Raw genomic sequence first — 22,814 nt, 5'->3', positions numbered from 1 at the left:
CAGTTTTCTATGGTTCATTGTGACTCAAATTACAACAGATGTTGTGATAGCTTTGAATATCTTCTTTTCCTATTTGAGGTTGTGGGATTGGTAAATCTTATTATTTGACATAGTCTCCTGGGCATGGTTGGGTGACGGAATCCCTTCCAAATTTTCACAATTCTCATCTGTTAAGACTGATTCAATGAAAGTTCAGAGATTTGATCATCTCTTCTTCCAACTGGATAAGATAGGACTCTAATTCCAATTGTGTCTCTTGAATCAAGTGAAGTAGCATCTTGATAGCTACAAGTGGATCCTGGGCACCCTATTTTCCACCTTTAAATTCACAAGTTTCAATCTACAATATTACAATTACTCCCTTTATTTCAGATTTATAATTTATATCTTCTTCTAATTCTAGTTCTAATTACTTTCAGAAATATACAAGATTAGTCCTTGTGGATTCGACCTCGGTCTCATCGAGATTATTATTACATCGCAGCCCTACACTTGGGGTTGTGAACAAGTTTTTGGTGCCGTTGCCGAGGACTACAGATGCATTTTTCTGAATTAGTATTAGAATTAGATTAAGATTAGGATTAACTTTTCGTTTTGTTTCTAGTTTAGGATTTTTCTGAACTTGTTTTTAAAATCTAACTTAGTTTTCTGTTTTGTAGGATTCTAACGTCGAAATCTCCAATATGATAACCTCTTTCTAATTCTCTCTTATTTTTTTAGATCTCTTATTTTTTTTAGTTTCCCTAATTTTATATCTTAGGTTTAGGTTTAATTACTTAAAGGTTGCGAGTGTTTCATGCCCAAGTGGGTCGTGACAAGACTCGACGTCTCTTAAGTGAAGGAGGATAAGTTGAAGGACTGTCTATCCATCACTAGATTAGACATCACTTGAGATCCTCAAAGTTGATAGAAATGATGGATGCAAATCAATGTACAAATCAACCTTAACCTCCAATTGAGAAATTCGTGATGAGAATGAGGTGCATAATGCACCCCCGCCTTGTACTTTACAAGATTTCTTACAATCGGCGGGGATGAGTACGCCTTCCTGTATGATTTTTCCAAAAAATACAAGTAATATGGATATTAAGCCAAGGGTGATCCAACTCCTTCTAAAGTTTCATGGACTTGAATCTGAAAGTCCATATCTACACATGAAAGAGTTTGATGAGATAATATCCACTTTATACTTTCCTAACATGTTTGAGGACATGATCAGGTTGAAACTCTTTCCCTTCTCCTTAAAAGAAAAGGCTAAAATATGGTTACATTCACTACATCTACGATCCATTGGTAGTTTGAATGACATGACAAGGGAGTTCATAAAGAAATTCTTCCCATACCATAAGATGAACACCATCAGAAAGTCAATCATGAACTTCACCCAAAAGGAAGATGAGACATTGTTCCAATGTTGGGACCGGTTCAAGGATCTTGTCAGTTCATGCCATAACATGGCTTTGAAACATGGCACATAACAAACTTTTTCTACGATGGACTGACGTCTTTCATGTGCCTATTGATCGAGACAATGTGTAATAGACAATTCATAAACAAAGATGTTGATGATGTGTGGGATTACTTTGACAAACTTGCTGAAAATGCATAATCATGGGACATCTTATCATGACCTAGCACCTCTCTTAAGCCTACCCAATCAAAGGAGAGGTGCGAAATATATATATTGAAAGAGGAAGATGATATCAATGTTAAAGTGGCTAATCTCACAAGAAAAATTGAGGCTATGGAATTCAGGAAGGATAAGGCTAAGGAATTTATTTGCAGTATTTGCGCTTGCAACATTCATACAACTTAAAATTGTCCAACAATACTTGCTTTTCAAGAAATATTGAATGAGCAATCGAATGTCGTGCATAACTACCAAAGGCCTTTCAAAGGACCCACTTTAAAAACATACAATTCAAGTTAGAGAAATCATCCAAACTTCAGTTGGAGGAATGGACAAATTGCTACTTGTTGAGTGTCAAATATTGCATATTTTTCCCATTTATATCTTAGTTTTATGAACATGATAATGCTTAATGGTGTATTTTATAAATGTTTGTATTACAAGCTGATTTTAAGAGCTTGCATTGAAAAGAATGCTAAAAGCGTGGATTTAATGCTCAAGAACTGCCAAGGCCTAGAATGGATCTTTGGAGACTAAGATTGAAGATTTTAAGACCCTAAGATCCAAGAAAACTAATTGGAGAAGGAATGAAGTCGAAAGAACTAAGTGTTGTAATCCACTTCATTCGTTTGTGTCATCGACAACTGCTCGATGACATCGAAGTCATGGTTTAATGACATTGAATACAGCTCAATAACATCGAATTTTTACATGAAAATCAAGTTGGTCACTGGATATATTGGGTGTCATTCTCAATTATTGGAAGACACCCTCGATGACATCAAACAAAGCTCGATGGCATCAAATTTTCTGAAGAATTCTGAAGAAACTAGCTAGACTGTTTTGGACTCTTTTCAATTACTCAAAGACCTGTTCGATGACGTGAAGATACGCTCGATGATATCAAAGGAAGGTTCGATGATGCAGAGACTTACACATGCAAAAGGAGAAAAGGCATGACTTCCGGCTTCAAAACCCTTCGATGACATTGAAGGCTGTTCGAAGACATTGAAGGCATTACGCAAAGTTACGTGAACTGCGTAAATTTGATACGATCTTGCAATTTTGTGGAAACTAGCCTATAAATATGGGTTTTCTACGTCTTTTTAAGATATCTAGGGTTTGGAGGAGTAGAGCAAAGGCGTGGAGCCATCATCTAAGAATTTCTTCTTCTCTTCTTCTTAGTTTTTAATGCTTTCTTTGAGGATTTTAGATCCAATCATGTCTATGGTTGGATAAATCCCTTAGCCAGGGCTAAGAGGTGAAGATAGTATTAGGATATTTTTCTTACTTGGTTCTTCTTCTTGTTGAACCTCTTTGATTCTAATTTGATATTTAATGAATACTTTTAGTTTTTAATGGTTTTTTGTGACTCAAATTACAATAGATCAGTAATAGCTTTGAGTATCTTCTTATCCTGATTTGAGATTATGAAGATAGAAAATCTTGTTGTTCACCATCGTCCCTTGGACATGGTTGGGTGATGAAATCTCTTCTAACCTTCACAATTCTTTTATGTATTGTTGTGGGATTGGTATATCTTGTTATTTGCCATCGTCTCCTAGGCATGGTTAGATGATGGAATCACTTCCAATCCTCACAACTCTCATCCGTTGAGAATTAAGTCAACAAAAGTTTAGTTTGATTTTATTTATATATCTTCCAATTGGATATGATAGGACTCCAATTCCAATTGTGTTCCTTGAATCAAATAAGGAAACATCCTAATAGTTGCAAGTGGATCCTTCGGCACCCTAGTTCCCATCTTTGAATTCTTAAGTTCTAATTAAATCATTCACAATTACTTCCTATTATTCTAGATTGAGATTTAGATCTTCTTCTTGTTCTGATTTGAATTACTTTCAGAATACACACAAGATTAGTCCCAGTGGATTTGACCTCGGTCTCACTAAGATTATTACCACATCACAACCCTACACTTAGGGTTGTGAATAAGTTTTTGGCGCTATTGTCAGGGACTAACGGTTGCATTTTTCTAAAAATAATTAGATTCAAAATTAGGTTTGATTGAAGGATCTTAATATGGAAACTTCTAATTTGGTAACCTCTTTCTATTTCTAGATTTCTTTTTGTTTTAGGTTTCTTTCTTTTTCGGGTTAGGTTAGATTCTGAAATTGAGGGCTAAGAGTGTTTCATGCCTAAGTGGGTCCATGACAACACTCGACGTCTCTTAAGTGAAGGAGGATTGATCAAAGGGTTACCTATCTGTCACCAGATTAGACACCACTTGAGATCCTCAGAGTCAATTGAAGTGATGGCTTCCAATCAACCTGAAATTCAACCTCCACCTCCAGTTATGGAAGCCCAGGATGAGAATGAGGTGCATCATGCACCCCCGCCTCGTACTTTATGAGATTATTTACAACTCGGGTGGGGGGGGGGGGTGAGCACACCTTCCTGTATGATCTTTCCAAAAAATACAGGAAATACAAACATCAAGCTAGGAGTGATCCAACTCCTTCCCAAGTTCCTTGGACTTGAATATGAAAATCCATATCTATACTTGAAAGAGTTTGATGAGATAATAGCCACTTTATATTTTCCTAATGTGTCTGAGGACACAATCAGGCTGAAGCTCTTTCCTTTCTCCTTGAAAGAAAAAGCAAAGATGTGGTTTCATTCACTACGTCCACAATCTATCAGCAGATGGAATGACATGACAAGGGAGTTCATAAAGAAATTCTTCCCATATCATAAAACGAACACCATCAGAAAGTCGATCATGAACTTCGCCCAAAAGGAAGATGAATCATTCTTCCAATGTTGGGAGTGGTTTAAGGATCTTGTCAGTTCATGCCCACAACACGATTTTGAAATGTGGCGCATAACAAATTTCTTCCATGAAGGACTGACATCTTCCATGCGCCAATTCGTAGAGACAATGTGCAATGGGGAATTCATGAATAAAGATGTCAATGAGGTGTTGGATTACTTTGACAAACTTACTAAACCCGCATAATCATGAGACATCTCCCCAAGAACTAGCACCATGTCTAAGCCTACTCATTCAAATGAAAGAGGCGAAATATATCTCCTGAAAGAGTATGATGATATAAATGCTAAAGTGGCTAGTCTCACAAGGAAACTCAAGGCCATGGAACTTAAGAAGGAAAAGGATAAGGAACTTATCTGCGGTATTTGTGCTTGCAACATTCATACAACTGAAAATTGTCCAATAATACTTATTTTTCAAGAAATACTAAATGATCAATCGAATGCCATAAATAACTACCAGAGGCCTTTTAAAGAAACCTCATCGAATACATACAACTCCATCAGAAGAAATCATTAAAATTTCAGTTGGAGGAATGCACAATCTTCTACACGTCAATGTATCCTTACCCAATTCCTGGATCAAAGGAAACCTCAAGAGGACCCAGTTCCAAAACATAATCAAGACCAAAAGGTACTCAATTAGAATTCGGCACAAGCATTCCAGGATATTAGATCAGCATTGGGAATGCTTGCGTCATCTATTCAAAAGATAGAGTCACACTTAACAATTGGGGAGAAATAGATTCTTCCTGGCCAACCTCTTCTAAATCCAAAACCATAATACGAGATTAGTGGCTTAAGCTCTTAAATCAAATGGAGCAAGCTAAGTCAATCACCACCCTTAAGAGTGGGAAAATAATTGACAAATTTATTTCAGTAAGGGCTAAAAAGTCTAAGGATCCGAAAATAGATGAAACTGATAGACCTAACAACACTCCACATGAGTTAGAATCAGAACTTCAAGGCAAGATGATTACACCATTCTCCCAACGGTTAATTGCACCAAAACCTCTCTCTAACTCTCAGGACATTCTAGAGGTGTTGAAACAAGCGAAGGTTAACATCCCTCTACAGGATGCCATTAAATAAATACCTTCATATGCTAAATTTCTAAAAGACTTATGTACGACCAAAAGACGATAAAATATTTAAAAGAAAATCTTCTTGACAGAAAAAGTGAGTGTCATCCTAAAGCAAGATGTGACACAAAAGTACATAGATCCTGGTAGCCCTACCATCACATGAGTAATTGGGAATTAGCGGATTGAGCACGCACTTCTTAACTTAGGAGTGAGCGTATATCTGATCCTATACTCGGTCTATGAACAACTGGGTCTAGGTGAATTAAAACACACCTGGACCACATTACAACTTTTTGACTGCTCAGTTCATGTACCAAGATGGATAATCGAGGATGTGTTGGTCCAAGTTGACAAATTCTACTACCCAGTAGATTTTATCATCCTAGATACTCAACCCATCATGAACATGAGCACTCAAATTCTATTCATTCTTGGTCACCGATTCTTTTCCACATCAAATGCAATCATTAATTATAGGAATGGAGTCATGAATTTTTCATTTGGGAATATGACATTGGAGCTCAATATATTTTTCAATATGATCAAACAGGCAGAGGATGATGACGATGCCCACGATATTAACCTAATTTGATTCTTTCGTGGAAGATAGTACACTTCTGACCTTATCCTCTGACCCTTTAGAGATGTTACTGGCCCACTCCCATAATTTAGATTATGATACGATTAGAGAGATGAGATCCATGCTAGATACCATGCCAGTACTTGAAGTTAACTGGTGGAGGCCATAATTTGAAGAATTACCCCAAACTGATGTAGTGCCTCTGTTGTCTAGTTTCAAAGTGCCAAAGTTTAACCTAAAACCTTTACCCTCTGATTTGAAATATGTCTATTTAGGTCAAGATGAGACATACTCGATGGTGATTTCTTCCCACTTTGAGCAAGAACAAGAGAGTATACTTATCTTTACTCTTATTAAGCACAAAGGATCCCTTGGATGGTCAATTGTGGTCCTTAAGGGACTTGACCATTTTATTTGTACTCACTGAATTTATCTAGAGGATAATGCAAAGACCTCCTGACAACCACAACATAGATTAAATCTAAACATGAAGGAAGTGGTTAAGGCCAAGGTACTTAAACTATTGAATGTAGTTATCATATACACTATCCAATAGTCAATGGGTGAGTCCAACTCACGTGGTTCCTGAGAAGTCAAAAATCACCATAGTAGCCAATGCCAACAATGAACTTGTGCTAACTAGAGTTACTACTGGTGGGAGAATGTGCATTGACTATAGAAAATTAAATACCGTCACAAGGAATGACCACTTTGCCCTTCATTGATCAAATTTTGGAAAGGCTAGCTGGTCACTCGTACTAATGCTTCCTTGATGGGTATTCAGGCTACAACCAGATAAAGATAGCCCTTGAAGATCAGGAAAAGACCACATTCACATGTCCCTTTGGCACCTTTGCTTACCGAAAGATGTTATTTGGACTGTGTAATGCCCTCGCCACTTTTCAGCGATGCATTATGAGTTTTTTCTGACATGGTGGGGCAATATTTAGAGGTCTTCATAGACAACTTCTCTGTCTTTAGTCCATCTTTTAGCGATTGTTTAAAGAATCTTAAATGTGTGCTGAAGCGATGTGAGGAAAAGAATTTGGTACTAAATTGAGAGAAGTGTCATTTTATGGTTCGTAAGAGAATTATTCTTGGACATATCATCTCGTACAAGGGAATTAAGGTAGATAAAGATAAAATTGATCTTATCTCTACCCTACCTCCACCCAAGAGTATACGAGATGTGCATTCTTCTTAGGATACATTGAGTTTTATAGAAGATTCATAAAAGACTTTAGTCAACTCTCTCGTCCTTTATGTAATCTACTTCAAAAGGATGTACCATATGAGTAGACTGAGCAATGCCAAAAAGTTTTCTATAAGCTTAAGGGCATGTTAACTACCTCACCTATCATGCATCCACCCGATTGGAGCATTCCTTTTGAGATAATATGTGATGTGTCTAACTATGTTAGGCCAGAGAAAAGAAAAGAAGCCCTACGTTACTCATTATGCAAGTAGAACTCTAAATCCTGCCTAAGTAAATTACTCTACTACGGAAAAGGAACACTTGGCTGTCGTATTTGCTTTGGACTAATTTAGATCCTACTTGATTGGATCTAAGATTATCATCTACACTAATCATGTGGTGCTCAAGTACCTTCTTTCTAAGAATGATGTTAAGCCTTGCTTGATAAGATGGATCCTCCTACTCTAGGAGTTTGATTTGGAAATAAAAGACAAAAATGGAGTAAAAAACGTAGTGGTTGACCATCTTTCAAGACTTGACCTCCCTGATTCCCTTGAGATAGCACCTATATATGACATGTTCCCTGACGAACAATTACTTAAAGTATCCCTCTTACCTTGGTTTGTTGATATTGCTAATTATCATATCACAGGTTTCACGCCTACACATCGGATTGTGCAAGATAAGAATAAATTCTTCAGGTAAATTCTTCTGGGACGATTCGTATTTATTTAAATATTTCCCAGATCAAATTCTAAGGAGACGTGTGCCAGACAATGAACACTAAAGTATCATCTCCTTCTATCACTCTCAAGATTGTGGTGGTTACTTTTCTACTAAAAAGATCACGGCTAAAATTCTGCAGTGCAGCTTCTATTGGCCCACTATGTTCGGAGATACTCATGAATTTTACAAAGCTTGTGAGCATTGTCAAAAGTTGGGAGCATTGTCTGGTCGAAATATGATGCCTCTGAACCCCATTCTGATCATTGAAGCGTTTGATTATCGAGGCATCGATTTCATGGGACCATTCCCTCAATCCTTGGGAATGTATACATATTGCTAGTAGTAGACTATGTCACAAAATGGGTCGAAGTGATCTCGTGCCGGAATAATGACCATCAAATGGTTATTAAATTCTTTAAAAAAAACATCCTTTCTCAGTTCGAAATGCCTCGAGCCATCATTAGTGATGGAGGTTCCTACTTCTGTAATAGGCCATTTGCAAACTTAATGAAGAAATATGACATCTCTCATAAGGTGAGCACTCCATACCACCCACAGACAAGTGAGCAAGCTGAGATTTTCGACAAGAAAATTAAAAATATTTTAAAAAAATGGTTAATCCTAACTAAAAGGATTGGTCAATTCGATTAACCGATACTTTATGGGCTTACCATAAAACCTTTAAAACTCTCATTAGAGTGTCTCCTTTAGACTTATCTATGGGAAAGCTTGCCAGTAACCTGTGGAGTTGGAACATAAAGCCTATTGGGTTGTTAAGAATTTGAACTTCAACTTGGACGACGTTGGCTCACTGCACAAATTACAATTGAATGAACTCGAGGAAATCTGGAACGATGTGTACGATAACTCGAGAATTTATAAGGACAGGATGAAGGTTTTGCATGACAGGAACATCCTTCGAAAATTATTCTTGACTGGCCAAAAAGTATTTTGTACAATTCTCGGTTACATCTTTTTCCGAGTAAACTCCAATATCATTGGACCGGCCCTTTCACCATTACTAATGTCTATCCTTACGGGGCCATTGAGATAACAATCCAAACAATGGCAATGCTTTCAAAAGTAAATGGACATCGGTTAAAGCCATTTATTGAGAAATTTGATTCAAATGACATGTCCATGCCTCTGAATAATCCCGTATACTAGTATTGATCTCCTAGTATGATGGAGGTATAGTTATGTTTATTGCTTTCATAATATTTAGGACTAGGATAGTTTGCTTCCAGTTTGTTTCATTTTATTTTGTGCATTTCATGCTGAGATTCGTAGAAACGCTTCAAATTCCTTCCACCGGGTATTATCTTTCCATCACTACTCCCTTTCTTTTCGTTGTCTCATGTGCATTACATGTTTATTTGTTTTACATAGACGACAATATAGATTTTAGGTTGGGGGTGTGGATTAGGTTAACTAATCAGTATTTTGTTTAGTTTTGAGAAGAAATTGTGAAATTTTTTAATTTTTCAAACTAAAACGTGTTTGGAAGTGATAGTTTGTGTAATTAAGAATGCCTTGAGTATGATAATAAGATGTGGTTGAATCTTGAATTGTTGGAGTTTGATCACCTGAGTAAACTATCACTTAAGGTTCTTGAATTCAAATGATTAAGAAGGAAATTTGTATATCATGTTAATCTAAATCGCAAAACACGTTCAAGTTGCTTCTTTAGGATATGCTAGGATTTCAGATTGGTAGCATGTGACTAATTGATAGACATTGAGAATTAAGTCTGGAGAATTTTATCCACCTTAAAAGATGAGAAACCAGTTTAAAAAATAGGAGATCGACAAAAAGGCCATGGATGATGAAAGGAATGAAGAATGACAACACCTCTGAGGAGAATGAAAAAGCTCTCTAAAAAGGATGTAACGTCTGAAAAGAACGATTACGAGTAACCCTTAATATAAAATCAATAACTGGAAAAAGAAGGAAAAGGGGGATATGTTCAGTACTTGAGTTTTTGACTAACTGTGATGTGATGAACATGGCTAACATTATGAACTGATAGTGTGTTCATGGGAAGTAAGTTGATATTCACCAAGAACACTTGAAAATTTTGATACATGAATTTATTATTTTAAAACTAATAAAGAACCTATTTGATTGTTTGCTTATGTGATTCGGCTCTAGGCTTTCAAAATCTAACTTTCTTGTCTTGATTCTACTCATTCATACTTGATTACACAAAAGATTGTTTCCTAAAAAAGGTCTTGAGTTTTAAAGATGGAAGATTATTTTACGCATATTTTGCTCAGGACTAGCAAAATTCTAGTTGGGGAGTGTGTTGAGTGTCAAATATTGCATATTTTTCCCCATTTATATCTTAGTTTTATGAACATGATAATGCTTAATGGTGTATTTTATACGTGCTTGTGTTACAAGGTGATTTTAAGAGCTTAGATTGAAAAGAATGCTAAAAGCGTGGATTTAATGCTCAAGAATTGCCAAGGTATAGAATGGATCTTTAGAGACTAAGATTGAAGATTTCAAGACCCTAAGATCTAAGAAAACTAATTGGAGAAGGAATGAAGTCGAAAGAACTAACTATTGTAATCCACTTCATTCGTCTATGTCATTGACCACTGTTGGATGACATCAAAGACATGGTTCAACGACCTTGAACACACCTCGTTGACATTGAATTTTTACATGAAAATCAAGTTGGTCACTGGAATATTGGGTGTCATTCTCGATTACTCAAAGACTCTCTCAGTGACATTAAGGAGTTACTCGATGACATCGAACAAAGCTCGATGGTATCAAATTTGAATTTCGAAGCAACTCGCTGACTGATTTAGACACTTTTTCGATTACTCGACCTGTTCGATGACTCAAAAATATGCTCAATGATATCGAAGGAAGGTTCGATGATACAGAGACTTATGCAGTGCGAAGGAGAAAAGGCACGACTTCCAACTTCAAACCCCTTTGATGCATCGAAGGCCATTCGATGACATCGAAGGCGTTATGTAGAGTTACACAGACTACATAAATTTTATATGACCTTGCGATTTTACAGAAACAAGCATATAAATATGGGTTTCTTAAGTCTTTTAAAATATCTAGGGTTTGGAGGAGCAGAGCAAAGGGGTGGAACCGTCATCCAAGAGTTTCTACTTCGCTTCTTCTTAGTTTTTAATAATTTCTTTGAAAATTTTAGATCCAATCATGTCTTTGGTTGGCTAAATCCCCTAGCTAGCGCCAAGAGGTGAAGATAGTATTGGGATGTTTTTCTTACTTGGTTCATGTCCTTGTTGAACCTTTTTATTCTAATTTGATATTTAAGGAATACTTTTAGTTTTTAATGGTTTGTTGTGACTCAAATTACAATAGATTTGCAATAGCTTTAAGTATCTTCTTATCCCAATTTGAGATTGTGAAGATAGTAAATCCTGTTATTCACCATCGTCCCTTGGACGTGGTTGGGTGATGAAATCTCTTCTAACCTTCACAATTCTTTTACATATGGTTGTGGGATTGGTATATCCTGTTGCTTGCCATCGTCTCCTGGGCATGGTTAAATGATGGAATCACTTCCAATCCTCACAACTCTCATCTGTTGAGAATTAGGTCAATGAAAGTTTATTTTGATTTTATTGATATATCTTCCAATTGGATAGGGTAGGACTCTAATTCCAATTGTGTTCCTTGAATCAAATAAGGAAACATCCTAATAGCTGCAAGTGGATCCTCAGGCACCCTGGTTCCTATCTTTGAATTCTTAAGTTTTAATTAAATAATTCACAATTACTTCTTATTAATCTAGATTTAGATTTAGATCTTCTTCTAGTTCTGATTTGAATTACTTTCAGAATACACATAAGATTAGTCCCTGTGGATCCAACCTCAGTCTCACCAAGATTATTACTACATCGCGACCCTACACTTGAGGTTTTAAACACTACGCCTCAAGGAATCCCCAACCAATTCTTGAATCAAGGGAAACCCAAAGAGGAATCAGTTTAAAATCCTACACAAACTCAAGAGCTCATCCAGCAAAGTACTCTTCAAGCCTTATAAGAACTTACAAAGGCTATACAAAAGATAGACTCACGCATTAAGGTTATGGAAAAAGGGATCCTTCCAGCTCAAACTCTCCCCAATCCTAAACCACAATATGAAATTAGTGACCCAAGCTCTTCAAATCAAATGGAGCAAGCCAAGTCTATCACCACTCTTAGGAGTGAAAAAACAATTGACAAAACTATTCCGGTAAGGGTTGAAAAGTCTAAGCACCTAGAAGAAGACATTAATGATAGACCTAGCTTCTCTCCATATTGGTTAGAATCAGAAACTCAAAGTAAGCCAATTGCTCCATTCCCACAGTGGTTGATTACACCAAAACCTCTAGCCAACTCACAGGATATTCTAAAGTTGTTGAAACAAGTGAAGGTCAACAACCCTCTTTTGGATGCTGTGAAACAAATTCCTTCATATGCCAAATTTCTAAAAGACTTATGCACAACCAAGAGGCAGAAAAGTATCAAAAAGAAAAAATTTCTGACAGAAAAAGTGAGTATCATCCTCAAGAAAAATATGCCACAAAAATATAAAGATCTTGATATCCCAACTATCACTTGTATAATTGGGAATCACCAAATTGAGAATGCACTTCTTGACTTGGGGGCGAACATAAATTTGATACCTTACTCGTTCTACGAACAACTGGGTTTAGGTGAATTAAAACCTACCTGGATAACATTACAACATGTTAATCGCTCAGTTCGTGTATCAAGAGCGATGATTGAGGATGTATTAGTCCAAGTTGATAAATTCTACTATCCAGCAGATTTTATCATCCTAGATACTCAGCCCATCGCAGATATGAGCACTCAAATTCCTATCATACTTGGCCACCTGTTCCTTGCTACATCCAACATTGTCATCAATTATAGGAATGGGGTCATGAATTTGTCTTTTGAAAATATGACATTGGAGCTCAACATCTTCTTCAACATGAGCAGACAGGCAGAAGATGATGACGAGGCCTACGACATTAATATGATAGACTCTTTCGTGGAAGATAGAGCTCTAATGACCTTATCCTCTGACCCTCTGGAGATATGCTTGGCACTCCCCTAATTTGGATGATGACACGATTAGGGAGATGGATGTTGTCACGCCCCAAACTCGGAAACCGAGCTCACAAAATTCCCGATCGCTGAATCCGGCGCTGACAGCCACCGTAGAACCCCATTCTCGGCTCCCAGCGCTCATTTGCCAGGTTCCGATCCTGGGATGCTACGAGGAGGATTTTCAACATCAGTTTGATTTGTAATAAGCATAACCAAAGGCATAACCCATAAACAACAACCAAAAACTCCATCACATTTCCACTATGATAAAAAACTTTACAAGAACAATGAGCATAAAGGGAAATACAATGATAATGGACAAAAAGCTCCAAGATGATCTGCTATGCGCTCCTGCCTCAGCGCTGCTGTGGTCCAACATTACCTGCATGCAACGGTCGTGCATAAGCTTATGGAAAGCTTAGAGGGTGGTGTAAGTGTGTGCGTAAGGTAGTAATACAATTATGCAGTATCAGAGTAATGCAGAATATGCTGATGAATCCATGAATGCTATTAGTCGTACCAAGGCCATGCAGTGCAAGGCATGAACGATGTCGGCCATACCAAGGCCATGCGGTGCGAAATGTAACTCAAGCATGAGAATCCTCATCTAAGTCCACATATCAATACAGCTCAACTCTGGAATGTCATCGGGGTCTAGTACACTCTAACCAGATTGCTGCCCCATCACGCGCAATAAGGTGAGTGGAAGAGACCTCACTATCCGCCTGCCAATATCGGGCTCGACTTGTCGATAGCGGACCCATTCCTCGAGCTGGTCAAACTCAGCTTAGCTTTGTCCCCTCCTCTCGGGCGGGTAAGGCCGCACCCCCTTCCAACCGACCACGACACAGTGGAAAGAGGGGCCATCTGGTAACGGCACTCGACGCTTATGCACCCACTCAGTCTAGACGTTGGAGCAATCTCTTAGTACCATAAGGCTTTAGGGACTTTCACCCAAGGATATCTATAGCACCCCATATAGAACATGATTTTTGGTATCCAATCCTGCCAACCATGAAATGCCTGTGGTGGCTATGGCCCTAATGTCGCTAGGACGTATAATATACATGTCACATAATGCGAGATGCATGAATCACGCAATCCAGTCATACAGCAATCATGTGTATACTATGCGCTCATGTGGGCGTCTCCCTCTACCAGGGAGTCCCATAACAATTTGCCCAATGGCATGCACTATAATCAATCATCCGTCTCATCACAAACATGCAGATGATACGTATGGGCATGTATTATGATGTCATGTTATCACATACTCATAATCGATATCGATAATCGGCGTCGGCCTCGACAATCGGCACCGATACTCGGCCTCAGTAATTGACACCGATAATCAGGGTCGATAATCGGCGTTGGCCGTGGTTATGAAGTCATTCGTCTACAGCGAATGGGGCCCACTTATTTGGGTTAACCCACGAAGAGAATGGGCCTAACAAGGCCTAAGGGAAGGTCACAATGAGGACATCTAACCATCATTGCCCATCAATGTGGACGTCAAACCAACATTGCTCCCAGGGCGGTGGCCTACATACGGCTAAACATATAGTGGGCCCATGGCCTCACGTACAATCATGATGGGCCTCATTTGTGTCACATAGGCCTCATCACATGGGCTAACATACATCACATCGGGCCTTGAATACACACAACAGGTGGGCCTCGCACCAAGGCCTCAAATACATCTCAATGGGCCTCCTATGTCAAGTGAACCACATCACATGGGCCACACCAACGGGCTTTATGTACATCAAATAGGACGCACCGATGGGCCTTATGTATATCAAATCGGGCCCACCACTATGTATATTCGAGATCCGGCCTATTCACAAGTTAACATAGAGATAAATGAAGTGGAAACAATATTGGGAACTACGGTGGCCCATAGAAGTTTTGAATGGTAGATGTCACTGTACCCCACTATTTATTGCAATTGGTGGGGTCTACTTGAACTTTGGATCTCACTTATTTACCCCATGTCCTAAAATGATCTCACAGATGGTTGAATGGTTTGGATACGACACATGCACCATGGTGGGTCCCATAGATAGACAGTGTGGGTGAAACAGATGGGACCCACGGAATTAGCTACTGACATAGAGAGAGAGGGAGAGAGATAGAAAGAGGGAGAGAGAGAGAGCAGCCACATGCTACTTGTACGAGCAACATAGCTGCTTTTATCCTATATTTTTTTTCTCCTCTACAACAAAACAGAGGTGGGTCCCACGTAGGGTCCACCACAATAGGTACCTATTTCAAATATAAAATATATATATATATATATATAATATATTATAATATATAACATACATCATATATATAATATAATATATATATAATATAATATAATATATATCATATATATAATATAATATAATATATATCATATATATAATATAATATATATGTGGCGTCCAGGCCGTCCAGGGCTTGGACGGTATCATACACCAGGGAGGACCCCACACAAGGGGGTGGGTCCAACCGTCCAAGGATGGTGGACACCACACGTGCATGGTGGTGTGGCCCACTCCCAATGGATGAATGGTGTGGATGGGTCCCACAGGCCCACCGTCAGTCCACAGTTCACTGTTAGCCACCCTCACTAGGAAATCGTGTCAAGACCTCATTATTGTAGCGAGGTATCTTTCACTCCATCTGCCAGTTAAGCTATGGACTGGGTGTGTTAGGGAGGGCCCCACACAAATGTGGCCCCAGCGTCCAGAAATGGTAGATGGTTTGGATAAGACCCATACACCATGGTGTGGCCCATCTAGACAGATGGAGGGAGTGGATGGGTCCCATGGACCCCACAGTCAGTCCACACCCACGTCAGTACACCCATGTCAGTACACACTCCATGTTAGCCACCTCCACAGGGATCGATACCAAGACCTCCAGTGTTGAAACGAGGCATCTTTCGCTCGGTCTGCCACCTGAGCTATGGAGCGGGGTGGGCCCACGTCAGATCACACTTCTCTGGCAGCCACCCCTACTGTTAGCCACCTCAAGGTGGGCCCCCTATGGACGGTTGGGATGGCATATAAACATCATGGTGTGTCCCACATAGATGGGGTCCATCGGTAGATGGCATGGATGATATACACACATTAGGTGGGCCATAATCATAGAAAGAGAGAGAGAAAAGAGGCATCGGCGATGTCGGAGGTGATGGAGGGGCCCTGCCACTATGGGCCCCTCTTTGATACAAAAATATACATCAAGGTGGGTCCCAATAGATATGGACCCTTAAATCAAACAAATGAATGAAAGACAAAATCCAAAATCACCCACCGCCTTCTTCTTGCTCCCTACGCTTCCTTTGCTCCTTAGCTTCGATCCTAACGGAGGAGATAGAGTTTTGGTGGTTGAGATGGGAGATGAGAGGGGAGGAAGTGGGCTACACAAAATCCTCTCATGGAGGTTGGAAGATGCTTGGACGTGTCGAGTTTTTTTTAGTTGCTTGAGAAAGTGGTTTGAGAATGAGAGAGAGAGGGTTCTAAAGAGAGAGAGAGGGATGGGTGATGGAGTGATGGATGAGGTGAGTGATGGGTGTAAGAACTTTTTTACTTTAGGGTTGCTTGGTGTAATAAAAGTATGGGCTTGTGTAAGAACTTTTTGACTTTGGGGTTGCTTGGGAATGGGTGAAAGGTGATGTGTACTTGACATGTACTTGACCCTTGATGGGATTGATTGATTGATTGATGTGACAAGTCGTAGAGATTCTCTTGGGTTTTGCAACACGCGGCATTTTCCTCGAACCGAACGAGGGCCCACATCTCCTGGCCTGGGTATCATCACGGCACGTGAGACGCAGCATTGGAACCTCGGCAACGGCACGGTCGCTAGGGTACAAGTCTTGGGTTGAGTCAACTCAGGTTGATGGCGTGTGACTTAGAGTCGCGCATAAATACCGGTTAAGGGTCGAAGATTGTCGGAATTCGACCGGGAAGACTGTGAAAGTCTACGGAATGGTACAGTCTAGGATACGGGGCTTATAAATGCCATGTCCAATACTACACCGATAATTGAAGTTATCTGGTGGAGGCCAAATTTTGAGAAATGACCCCAAACCAACATAGTGCCTCTACCGTTTAGCCTCAAAGCACCAAAGATTGACCTAAAACCTTTGCTCGCTAATCTTAAATATGTCTACTTATGTCAAGATAAGACATACTTGGTAGTGATTTCTTCCCACCTTGAGCAAGAGCAAGAGAGTGTGCTTATCTCTACTCTCATTAAGCATAAAAGAGCCCATAGATGGTCGATTGTAGATCTCAAGGGAATCGATCCTTTGAATTATACTCACTGCATTCATCTTGAGGACAATGCAAAAACCTCCCGACAGCCACAACATCGACTCAATCCAAATTTGAAAGAAATGGTTAAAGGAGAAGTACTTAAATTATTAGATGTGGGTATTATATACCCTATATCCGACAGTCAATGGGTCAGTCCAACTCAAATGGTTCCTAAGAAATTCGGAATCACCATAGTAGCTAATACCAACTAGAGTTACTACTAGTTGGAGAATGTGCATTGACTATAGAAAACTGAATACCATTATGAGGAAGGACCACTTCCCCTTGTCCTTCATTGACCAAATCTTGGAAAGGTTAGCTGGTCATTCTTATTGCTTCTTCCTTGATGGGTATTCGGGTTATAATCAGATAGAGCTTGAAGATCAAGAGAAGACAACGTTCATATGTCCCTATGGCACCTTTACTTATCAAAAAATGCCATTTAGACTATGTAATGCCCCTACTACATTTTAGTGATGAATGTTGAGTATTTTTTCTGACATAGTAGGGGAATATTCAGAGGTCTTCATGGATGACTTCTTTATTTTTGGTCCATCCTTCAACAAGTGCTTGAAAAATCTTAAATGTGTGTTGAAGCGATGTGAGGAGAAGAATTTAGTTTTGAATTGGGAGAAATGTCATTTCATGGTTCCCAAAGGAATTATTCTTGGACATATAATTTCATCCAAGAGATTGAAGTGGACAAGGTCAAAATTGATTTTATCTCTAACCTACCACCTCCCAAAAGCATATGCGACGTGCAATCCTTCCTAGGATACGCCGAATTCTACAAATGATTCATAAAGGACTTTAGTCACCTCTCTCATCCTTTATGTAATCTACTTCGAAAGGATGTACCATACGAGTGGACTAAACAATGCCAGGAAGTTTTTACTAAGCTCGAGGGTATGTTAAATACTGCACTTATCATGTAGTGACCTGATTGGAGCATCCCTTTTGAGATCATGTGCGATGCATCCGACCATGTTATTAGGGTAGTGTTAGGCCAAAGAAAAGAGAAGAAGCCCTACATTATTCATTATGCAAGTAGAACTCTAAACTCTACCCAAATGAACTACTCTAGTCGTAATGTTCACTTTGGACAAATTTACGTCTTGTTTGATCGGATCAAAGATCATCATCTACATTGATCATGCAGCATTGAAATATCTTCTTTCTAAGAATAATGCTAAGCCCCGCTTGATAAGATGGATCCTTATACTCCAGGAATTTAATTTAGAAATAAAAGATAAAATGGGAGTAGAGAACGTAGTGGCTGACCATCTCTCGAAACTCGATCTCTCTGATCCCCTTAAGACGACACCCATAAATGACATGTACCCTGACAAACAATTATTCAAACTCTCCCAAGTACTTTGGTTTACTGATATTATAAATTATCTTGCTATGAGTTTCACGTCGACACATTAGACTACACAAGAAAAAGAAAATTCTTCATCAAGGTACATAAATTCTCCTAGGACGATCCATATTTGTTCAAATACTGCCCAGACTAAATTCTAAGGAGATGTGTACCAAAAAACAAACACCAAACTATCATCTCCTTTTGTCACTCTCAGTCCTGTGGTGATTACTTTTCTGCTAAAAAGACCACGGCCAAAATTCTGCAGTGTGGCTTCTACTGGCCCATTTTGTTTAAGGACACTCATGAGTTCTGCAAGGCTTGTGAACATTGTTAGAAATTGGGAGCATTGTCCTGTCGAAATATGATACCGCTGAATCCCATTTTGATGATTGAAGCATTTGATTGTTGAGGCATCGATTTCATGGGACCATTTCCCTAATACTTTGGGAATTTATACATCCTGCTAGTAGTAGACTATGTCACTAAATGGGTCAAAGCAATTCCATGCCGAAACAATGACCATCATACAATCATTTAATTCCTAAAAGAAAACATCCTTTCTCAGTTTGGAATGCCCCGAGCCATCATTAGTGATGGAGGTTCGCGCTTCTGTAATAGGTCATTTGAGAATTTAATGAAGAAATACGGCATCTCTCATAAAGTGAGCACTCTATACCACCCACAAATAAGCGGGCAAGCTGAGATTTCTAACATAAAAATTAAACAAATACTGGAAAAGACAATTAACCCCGACGCAAGGATTGGTCAATCTGTTTGACTGATGCTTTATAGGCATATCGTATAGCGTTTAAGACCCCCATTGGAATGTCTCCCTTTAGACTCGTTTATGGGAAGGCTTGCCACTTGCCTGTAGAGTTGGAACGTAGAGCCTACTATGCTATCAAAAATCTAAACTTTAACTTGTACAACGCTAGCTTGCTGCGCAAACTTTAGTTAAATGAACTTGAGAAAATCTAGAATGATGCTTATGAGAACTCAAGAATTTACAAGGACAAAATGAAGGTGTTCGATGATAGGAACATCCTTCGAAAATCATTCTTAACCAATCAAAAAGTCCTCCTGTACAATTCTTAGTTACACCTTTTTCCAGGTAAACTCAGATCTGAATGGACTGGCCCTTTCACTATTGCTAATATCTATCCACATGGGACCATCGAGATAAAGAATCCAAAGAATGACAATATTTTCAAAGTAAATGGACCTCATCTCAAGACATTTGTTGAGAAATTTGATTCAGAGGATATGTCTATACCTCTAACTGATCCTGTATATCAGGATTAGCCTCCTAGTCTGATGGAGGTATAGTTAGGTTTATTACTTTCATACGAATTAGGATTAGGATAGTTTTCTTTCAATGTTTAAGTGTTGTGCTAACCCATCTTCACATTGAGAACTTTGGAAGAGCTGCAATTCTCCTTCTTCAGGTACTACCTTTCCATCACTTATCCATTATTTTCATTGTCTCATTTATATTGCATGCTTATATCTTTTCCATTGAGGACAATGTAGATTTTGGTTGGGGTGTGGTTAGGTAAACTAATCTGTATTTTCTTTGAGCAAAATTTTTGATAATTTTTAATTTTTTAAATTCAAAACCTATTTGGAAGACGATCATTGTAAGGCCCGTATCCTAGTCTGTACCATTCCTTAGACTTCCGCGATCCTCCCTATCGAATTCTAGTACCTCGCGACCTGTAATCGACGTTTATGCACGACCCTAAGTCACATCCCGTAGATCTAAGTCGGCTCGACCTGAGACTTGTACCCTTGTGACGTGTCGTCACCGCGGTTCCAACGCCATGTCTTACGCACCGATGCGATACCCAGGCTAGGAGTTGTGGGCCCACGTTTATTTCGAGAAAAATATCATGTGTTGCGAATCCCAAGAGAATCTCTACAACCCATCACATCAATCAATTAATCACAAGTCAAGTACCATCCCATCCCTCTCTCACCCAAAAGTCAACAACACCTATCCCTTTCTTACCAAAAAGTCAAGGCAACTCATACCCTCCATGTCACTTCCTCTTACAACACCCTCTCTTCTCTCATTTATCTCTTCACTCCCATCAACTAAGAGAGAGAAATCATCCAAGCTTCCCAAGGAGAAGCTAGGTGTGGCCCACTTCTTACCGCCCTAATCTCTTATTTCCACCCGTCAATCTTCATCTTCCACCATCAAAGAGAAAGCTTACAAGCTTAGCATTCCAAGGAGCTAAGGAGTGAAATCAGTGGGTGTTCATAGCATTAGAACATGATTTTGATGTAAGGCCTACTTGTGATAGGACCCATTTTGATGTATGTGTTGTAACAAAGAGGATCCCATAGTGGCGGGGTCCCTCCACTACATCTCTCTCTCTCTCTCTCTCTCTCTCTCTCTCTCTCTCTCTCTTGTGATGGGTGTGCCCACTTGATCCACGCCGTACTGTAAGTGCGATTTTTTCTATCTCCTTTGGTTGTCAAATTTAGTAGTGCCAAAACCTATTGGGATTCTTGTCTTATTCAACACCTCTACATATCTGGGTCTATGCATCTCATGTACAAGAGTAAAAGTCTTTACCTCAAGAGATACTGCAAGTCAAGTTCTTCAGTTTCAAGCTTCAATATACATCAAGTGATGTATACAACACCATATGATATTTTACTCCTTCAAGTTTTAAAGTACAAGATGTCAAAGCTTCATCTAAAGGAAAAATACAACTCAAGCTCAAGCTTCAATGAATGTCAATTTCAAGCTTCAGAAGTCTCAAGTTCAAGATTCTCTACATGACAAGACATCAAGCTTCATGAACTTCAAAGAACGACTATCAACTGAAGGAAAAGAAGTTTTCAATGTTCATACTTCATGTATAAGGTATGAATGACCTTAGATTGACCTTAGGGTAGGTCATTTTGAATACATAATTCAATTAGATCATTTTATAAGTGAATAGACTGTTTCTCGACTAGTCCTAGACTTTGTTCGACTAGTCCTGGCACTAGCTCAACCAGTCCAAGAAATTCCTCGACTAATCCTATGTTTGTTTCAGATTTTTGGAATATTTTGTTAAGCCTCGAACAGTCCTGGAGACTGTTCGCCCGGTCGTTTGAACAATGCTCGACTCGTTCTCAACCAGTCTTGCAGCTATGACTCAAAGTCCAGCAACTATTTTAGGTTCCACATGACCAGTCGTGGATAGGTCACGACCAGTGGTGGAGGTCCCTCGACCGGTCGTGCAGGGCTTACGACCAGTCATGGAACGGCTTTATCTTATTCCACCCAAATTTCAAAAATCTGTTAGTCATACGACCAGTCGTGGTGTCCTCAGGACAAGTCGTGAACATGATTTCTTCACCGATAAATAGAGCACGAATTTTAGAGTTTTTCATTCAATTCAAGATAAATCAATACGCCACTCTGACAGATAAGTTAGTGTTCTTTTTAAGCTATATTGTGTTCATTTAATATTCTCTTAATTTAGCTTTACTATATTTGATTTTGTATTCTTTATTCCAATCATATTTGAAGAAGGGATTGAGAAATACCCTTTTCTTGGAATCAAAATCAAATAGAGCTAGCCCAACTTGATTTAATTTAAAATCTATTTAGAACCTAGAACCATTTCATAAGTGAGTTTGGACATTGAACTTCTACGTTGAAATTCTGCTCCGATTTGGTTCTTACGGGCGGCATCAAAAAGAGAATATCCAAGTATTTTACATTATTGTAAATTTCTATTTTGGTTTTTGAGATTGTGCGTAAGTGCTATGGTTTCTTGCTCCTTAGATTGTCAAATTTTGTTGTGCCAAAACCACAATCTGTGTCTTGTGTAGCACATTGATAAATTTGTTCAAGGCAATGCATCACATGTACAAGGACAATACTTCAAGTCATGAACAAAGATCTATTTCACGAAATACAATATCAAGTACTTTGTTCACTCCTTTAAGCTTCAGAATTCAATGTTTTAAAGTGACATCGAAAGACAAGTAAATTGTTCATACTCAAGACTCAAGGTGAGGTACAACT

At 38.9% G+C, this 22,814-nt stretch overlaps 1 non-coding gene across 1 annotated transcript; it reads right to left on the bottom strand.

The window, feature by feature from the left end:
* Positions 1–4,355: 4,355 nt before the first annotated feature.
* LOC131254611 (small nucleolar RNA R71) lies at positions 4,356–4,462 on the bottom strand. Its single transcript, XR_009175731.1, has one exon. It is a non-coding gene; the product is annotated as a small nucleolar RNA R71 (small nucleolar RNA).
* Between the last annotated feature and the right edge of the window lie 18,352 nt (positions 4,463–22,814).

Source organism: Magnolia sinica, chromosome 8 (genome assembly GCF_029962835.1).
Source record: "Magnolia sinica isolate HGM2019 chromosome 8, MsV1, whole genome shotgun sequence".
NCBI classification, from domain to species: Eukaryota; Viridiplantae; Streptophyta; class Magnoliopsida; order Magnoliales; family Magnoliaceae; genus Magnolia; species Magnolia sinica.
The sequence above is the reverse complement of the archived record's forward strand: the minus strand, read 5'-3'. Positions and strand labels throughout refer to the sequence as shown.